This window comes from Pseudorasbora parva, chromosome 2 (genome assembly GCF_024679245.1).
Source record: "Pseudorasbora parva isolate DD20220531a chromosome 2, ASM2467924v1, whole genome shotgun sequence".
In the NCBI taxonomy this organism is placed as follows: domain Eukaryota; kingdom Metazoa; phylum Chordata; class Actinopteri; order Cypriniformes; family Gobionidae; genus Pseudorasbora; species Pseudorasbora parva.
In genome coordinates this window covers 34,256,441-34,262,732 of record NC_090173.1, presented here as the reverse complement: position 1 = coordinate 34,262,732, position 6,292 = coordinate 34,256,441, and the positions used below count along the sequence as shown (strand labels likewise).

At 36.3% G+C, this 6,292-nt stretch overlaps 1 long non-coding RNA gene across 1 annotated transcript; it reads right to left on the bottom strand.

Moving 5' to 3' along the window:
* Nucleotides 1-2,761: 2,761 nt before the first annotated feature.
* LOC137053434 (uncharacterized) lies at nucleotides 2,762-6,034 on the bottom strand. The gene is made up of 5 exons (XR_010899944.1): nucleotides 5,887-6,034; nucleotides 4,936-5,044; nucleotides 4,470-4,504; nucleotides 4,275-4,393; nucleotides 2,762-4,095 (listed from the first exon to the last, which is right to left on the bottom strand). It is a non-coding gene; the product is annotated as an uncharacterized lncRNA (long non-coding RNA).
* Nucleotides 6,035-6,292: the final 258 nt, after the last annotated feature.

Sequence of the window (6,292 nt, the reverse complement as noted above, 5' to 3'; positions counted from 1 at the left end):
ATTGTGTATAAGCATCTTTGTTACTGTCAGTCATAGCATTGGACATAGTTACATTGTGTGTGTGTGTGTGTGTGTGTGTGTGTGTGTGTGTGTGTGTGTGTGTGTGCCCTTGATTATATTACATTGTGGGGACCAAATGTCCCCATAAGGATAGTAAAACCTGAGATAACCTACATTGTGGGAACCAGCCAGCGGTCCCCACTTTTCAAAAGGCTTATAAATCATACAGGATGAGGTTTTTTTTTTTTTTTTTTTTTTAAAAAGTAAAAATGCAGAATGTTTCCTGTGATAGGTTTAGGGGCAGGGGCAGTGTAGGGGGATAGAAAATACGGTTTGTACAGTAAAAAACCATTACGTCTATGGCGAGTCCCCACAAAGATAGTGAACCAGACGTGTGTGTGTGTGTGTGTGTGTGTGGGAGAGAGAGCGAGAGAGAGAGAGAGAGAGAGAGAGAGAGAGAGAGAGAGAGAGAGAGAGAGAGAGAGAGAGAGAGAGAGAGAGAGAGAGAGAAAGAGAGAGAGACTCTGTTACAACTAACCCCGAGTCTTGTTTTTAAACTAAACGAGTCATCCATGAACTAGCCCACCTAAAAGCTAAAACAACAAAACAAAAATAAACAAAGTAAAAAAAAAAAAAAAAACTCTCTTACGTCAAAATAGTTTTTTTTCACTCTAGCATCTGTCTGCCACAGAGCTCTACTTTACATGTGGAATAAGGACTAAACTGAGCATGTGCAAAGTGAATTAGGTGATTTGTAACTAGTTCCTGATTAGACAGATTAGAGTTGTTACAACTGAGCCGGGTTACAACCATCTCTGGTCTCTCCATATGTCTCTCTCTCTCTCTCTCTCTCTCTCTCTCTCTCTCTCTCTCTCTCTCTCTCTCTCTCTCTCTCTCTCTCTCTCTGTCTGTCTGTCAACCAAAAACGGAGAGGTGTGGCAATGCAACGTCTCGTTCCCTTCTCAGGCCTCAAGGGTTACAGATTTAACCCGAGACATTCCCTTTTTAGGGAACTCGCACTGCATCAGTAAAAACATTTTGGGGAATGTGCCCACTATGCTACACTGAAAACATGCCTGCCCTAGTATGAAGCTGGAACTCAGGCACACAATTTAACAATTTAGTTTGGTGGCTATGCTACAGTGACAGGTCTCTCTAAGCACCTGATATTGGACCAGTGTCTAGGTTCGTTTACAGGAGGGTAAGAATCAAGGCACTCAAGACACAGGCAATGAAAGTAAGTATGCATTTTGATTGGCGCAAAAAATATATAAAAGCAAATGTAACACAATCACAACAATGAAATAATAAAAATAAAATTAAATGAAAATTGTTCTCTTTAATCCCTTGTTGTTCTTTTAGATATCTTTTGAGCTCTGTTCACTATTTAAATAGCTTTCTCCTGTTTACTTCTAGTATTTTGTTATATTTTAGTTGTTCAGTTTCTAATTTTAGTTTATAGAGATTCACTGACTTTTAGTTTAATAAGAGCTTTTGTTATTTTGGGGTTTTAGTTCTTTTCACTCCTTTTAATTCCCACTCATAAAAATGATGAACCCAAATTAAAACAAAATATAAGGGAAAACAATTACATCAAATCACATTAGACAAATCAAGACAATTTAAAACAATTAAATTCTTCAAAAATATAAAAATCAAAACTCAATTGAAATGTTCGCTGTCACGCAAAGTGCAAAATATATGTTAGTGTGTGCAAATTCTCTTGATGTAGAAGAGTTGTATTGCGACAGTCAATAGTGCAAAAATGATCACCGTCAAGGAAAAGGTCTGATCCCTCCGATCAGAATGTACGCAATGAAAAATGGATTCCACCTGCTTAGTAGAAGGTGCTACCGGAATCTTCTGCTTGCGTTTCACTCAAGTTACTGTGGTTCGGGTTGGGTAGGCTCGCCATCGGTGTTAAAGGGTTCCAATCTCACTAAAAAAAACCTGACCTGTTCACACAAACAGCGTCTTAAGCATCATAAACATTTACACACTATTTCTTTTGGAACAACGCAATACATGCTTTACATTCATCAATCAACCATCCATATGTATGAAAATAGTATTAAAATACTAATTTTCCCCTAGGCATGACATGTATAACATACCAGAATATGTCATTTTGCACCATGTAACATTTAAATGGTTAAATGGAATATTTTATCACCTTTCACATTTCTTCCGTGACTGTTACACACTTTAAACACTTTAGAAACACTTCAAACCTTCAATAAACAAATATAACATTTAGTGTTTAGTAAAGTGAACAATATTACTTAAAAACTCACCAAATCCGGGGGGTTTCATGTGCATTTACCACCCGCATTGGATTTAACAGCGGTTCAATCAGCGATCGTCACATCAGTGGAAATATCAACAATCTCGTTCTAAAAATAACCCAATATAATCAAATAACAGGTCTACAACATAATATAGATCATATTATTCAGATATTAGAAAGGATTATTTTGATATTTGCCTTAGATTGCACAATTATAGGTCTCTGCGGAACAAAAAGGGGCGTGTCTCCATTTGTGGGCGTTTTCAGACCCGGATGGGTGTTTTTTTGTCCATCCAATCAAAAAGTATGGAAGCCCTGAAATCCCATACATCGTATTTTTTTATTTATTTCTCGCGAAGTCGCGATAACTATTGCATATGGCTGAATCCGAAATCGCATTCACTATTCCCTACTTACAGTTTACTTGAAGTAGTGAATGAAAACTAGTGAGCGAATTCGGACAGCCGTTGAGTCTATCAGTACGTACACTCATATCGCGGTCGGTGCTGTTCATTCAAATATTGCCCTATTAAGGGTATAGGGGGCGATTTCGGATTCAGCCTATTTGTAGACCTACACAATCATTTTGTACGTTTTTATTAACGAATTTTTAGCCTTAATGAAAATCTGTGATAGGTGATGATTCTAGCCCAGTCCAACCTCACATCAGTAACTGATTAAAGTCAGTGATGAGTAGGCTACTACATTTCAGAATTGATGTAACTAAGGATAAGCACCGATTAGCACAGACAAGGCTACAAACAATATCATTCAAAATTACAAACATGATCAAAAGATCATCAGTATCTCATAAACTCTTTTGCATTCATGCCATAATCTCCAGTAGCCTACAATACAGCTGTAGCGCTTCAAAATATGTAAATGGCACAGAACATATAAAAATATGGCACATGCACACAGTATTTTATTTATATTAGGCAAATATGTGACAATCTTGTGTAAACCTTTTTAAAGCTATTCATGTATCATAACTTCACTAACAGATCAGCATCATTCATTTCCATTACCTTTCGCAGATTAATTAAGGATCCCATTTGAAATGGGTGCATTACTTATTTTTAATTAACTTTATTATTGTAAGTGTATTAGTTTTTGTATATATCAACATGACAAATACAGAAGCACATTGTATCTTATTGTACTTTTACAGAATGAGCTTGCACTAATGTGTACAATTGCACATTCACAAGAACCATAGCTCCAATAAGTTTTTGTTTTATTTTGAATATTACTGTGTAATACCATGTTTTTTTTTTTTATTGTGTAATCCTATGTATATCTTCACTTTGTTTGTACTGTACTCCTGTACTGGAAGCCCATCACCAAATTCCTTGTGTGTGTAAACACACTTGCCAATAAAGCTCTTTCTGATTCTGAATATTTAAGTGACTCTCTAAAATGCATAAATATAACATGTTAAACTAAAAAGATGACAACTCAGAAAACTTTAAACAGTAACATCACTTTATTAATTACATGGCCACAACACTATAACAAAAAAAATACTAATTATTTAAAGTGCTATATTCTCCAAAAAAAGAGTAATAAAAACAGACATTAAAAAGAGGATCTAATTTTAAATATTACACGTTCCACGAGCCTCATAAAAGCAATCACTACCACAATATCACTCAAAGTCATCTGAGGAGTAAACCCCTGTAGGACGCCTCTTTGTCCTCTTCTTCTGTAGCCTGCTCCATGATCTTCGTACAGAGCATCACACTGGAGGCATCTGGATATTGCTTAGGGAGTTCTGTACAGGGTTCTGAAGCTCCAGTTCACCACACCTGATAAGTGTGTATATAAAAAAAGACAACCACATTCGCAGGCAAAAATGCAACAATGTATTGACAAATATTATACAATCATGTTTATTTACTGTACCATCATTATGCCGTCATGTACCCAACAATGACATCATGAAAGATGGAAGCACAAAATAAAAAAAAACACTAATAAAACCTACTGTCCAACCACCGAAAGTGAGCTGTTGAAGCAGCTGCATGTGTGGGCTAGGGTGCGGACTGCATCATCACCATCCTGAACAACGTCCAGCAAGAGTGCTCAAAGAACTAGCAGGGGAATCTGTAGATGAGAAAAAGCTTGTTGTGATAATAATTCTCTTGCACTTTGAAGGTTGAGTAAAATGGCAAATACATGCCTGTTGTTTGTTGTGGGGTGTGTTACTGGTTGCAACTACAGGGAAGAGACAATATAGAAGATCAGCAATTTAAAAGCAACATTTATTATCAGTAATAGAGCTCCTCGGACAAAGGAAACAATACCAGTACCAACAATTGTCAGCACTGATTCGCATTCTTTTCCTTTGCTTAAGTGACCTAAATTAATTGACATGAAAATACATTAATAATACAGTATATCAGGACTGACTGATGCAGGTAAGGAATTAATAATAACACCAATTGTTGACATTTTGACATCCTTGTATCAATTTTCACAAACTTATACCAGGGGAAAATGTATAATGTTTGTGGGTACATCCCCAGCAAAAGAACAGACCACCATCTCCTAATTCTTGACATGTCAGTCTATAGTTTGGAAAAGCACAAGTTTATCAAAAAATCTTTAAACCTATAGACTTTCTTTTATGCAGTTGGCAAACCCACCTCTGAGAAATTAAGCCGTACATACAGGTAAGCCATCCATGGGATGTGGACAAAAAGGTGGCAACCATGTCACGATGACATGGCTGTCAACTGGATAGATGTCCACATTCTGAAAACAAAATAAATTAATTTTAGTATTTGATCAACATGTTTATTACTATTATTATTATTATTATTATTTATTTCTGCTCTTTAGACTTTGAAGTTAAACCTGTAAAAGAGCAATCTGCTGCAGAACACAAATTCAACACCTGAGGAGGGGATACTTTTCTTTATAATTTTTGATTTATGTTTATTGTGCTAGTGTTTCTTACATTTCCTTCAACCTCACAAAGTTCTGTCAAAGTTCTTAAGTCTTTCTGTTTGATCACTGTAGAGTCCACATATGCCACTTCATTATCAATATTACCTGAAAGAGCTTGAGCCATCTGTCATGAGATTAGAAGGGTTCGGTTATTGACAAGAAACATATTCCTAGCCCTAAAATACGTTGCACTGTATTATAAATAAGGTATTTTAATACTTTAAGCTAAACTTTAAAACTAACCGTACACAAATAAAAAATGGTTTTACTATACGAATAAAACCAACAAACCATGGTTATCGTAATTATTCCACCAATTATCAAAGTTTTTTCTACAAAACCATAGTTTATCGATGGCATTTCTGTGGTTATACAAATCGTAATTTGCCAAAAAAAAAAAAAAAAAACGTTGCTTTGCTATAATAAAATCAATGGTTCATTCTCATAATAGTATTTGGATTACACTTAATTTACAATTTAATTTTTCATTAAAATTATCCTGACAGGAAAAAGTTTAGCATGTGAATGATCTACAATGGTATCTGACAAGCATTCATCAAATAGGACAGCGAATGTTGAAGCTAAAAATACACACACATTAATTAAAAACACTACACGAATTGGTAATTTACAAAAAATCTACTTGCATCTATAAGCACTTCATCTCTCAGTAGCAATTTCCTCTTCTCCGCATGCGGATGGCATCTTGATGACGAAAAATAGGTAATGGGAATCGCCCATTTGACTTTAGCCAATCAGTTAAAGATGTGGAAAACCGCCCATTTTACTTTAAAAACGCCCAGAATTGAGAAACGCCCCCTTTTTTGTTCCACAGAGACCTCATACTCTTAAGCCTCGTTCACACCGCCAGCGACACGCAGCGCCAAAGCGACACGATCCCATTCATTTCAATGGAGCGCTGGCGACTTCCGGCGACACGAGCGACAGTGACCGTTGGCGACAGAATGTGGGCGTGTCAAGCGACACGAGACGCGCGACAAAAGATCAGAAATTTCAACTTTATGCAAATGAGAAGCGATTATCGCGAGCGAC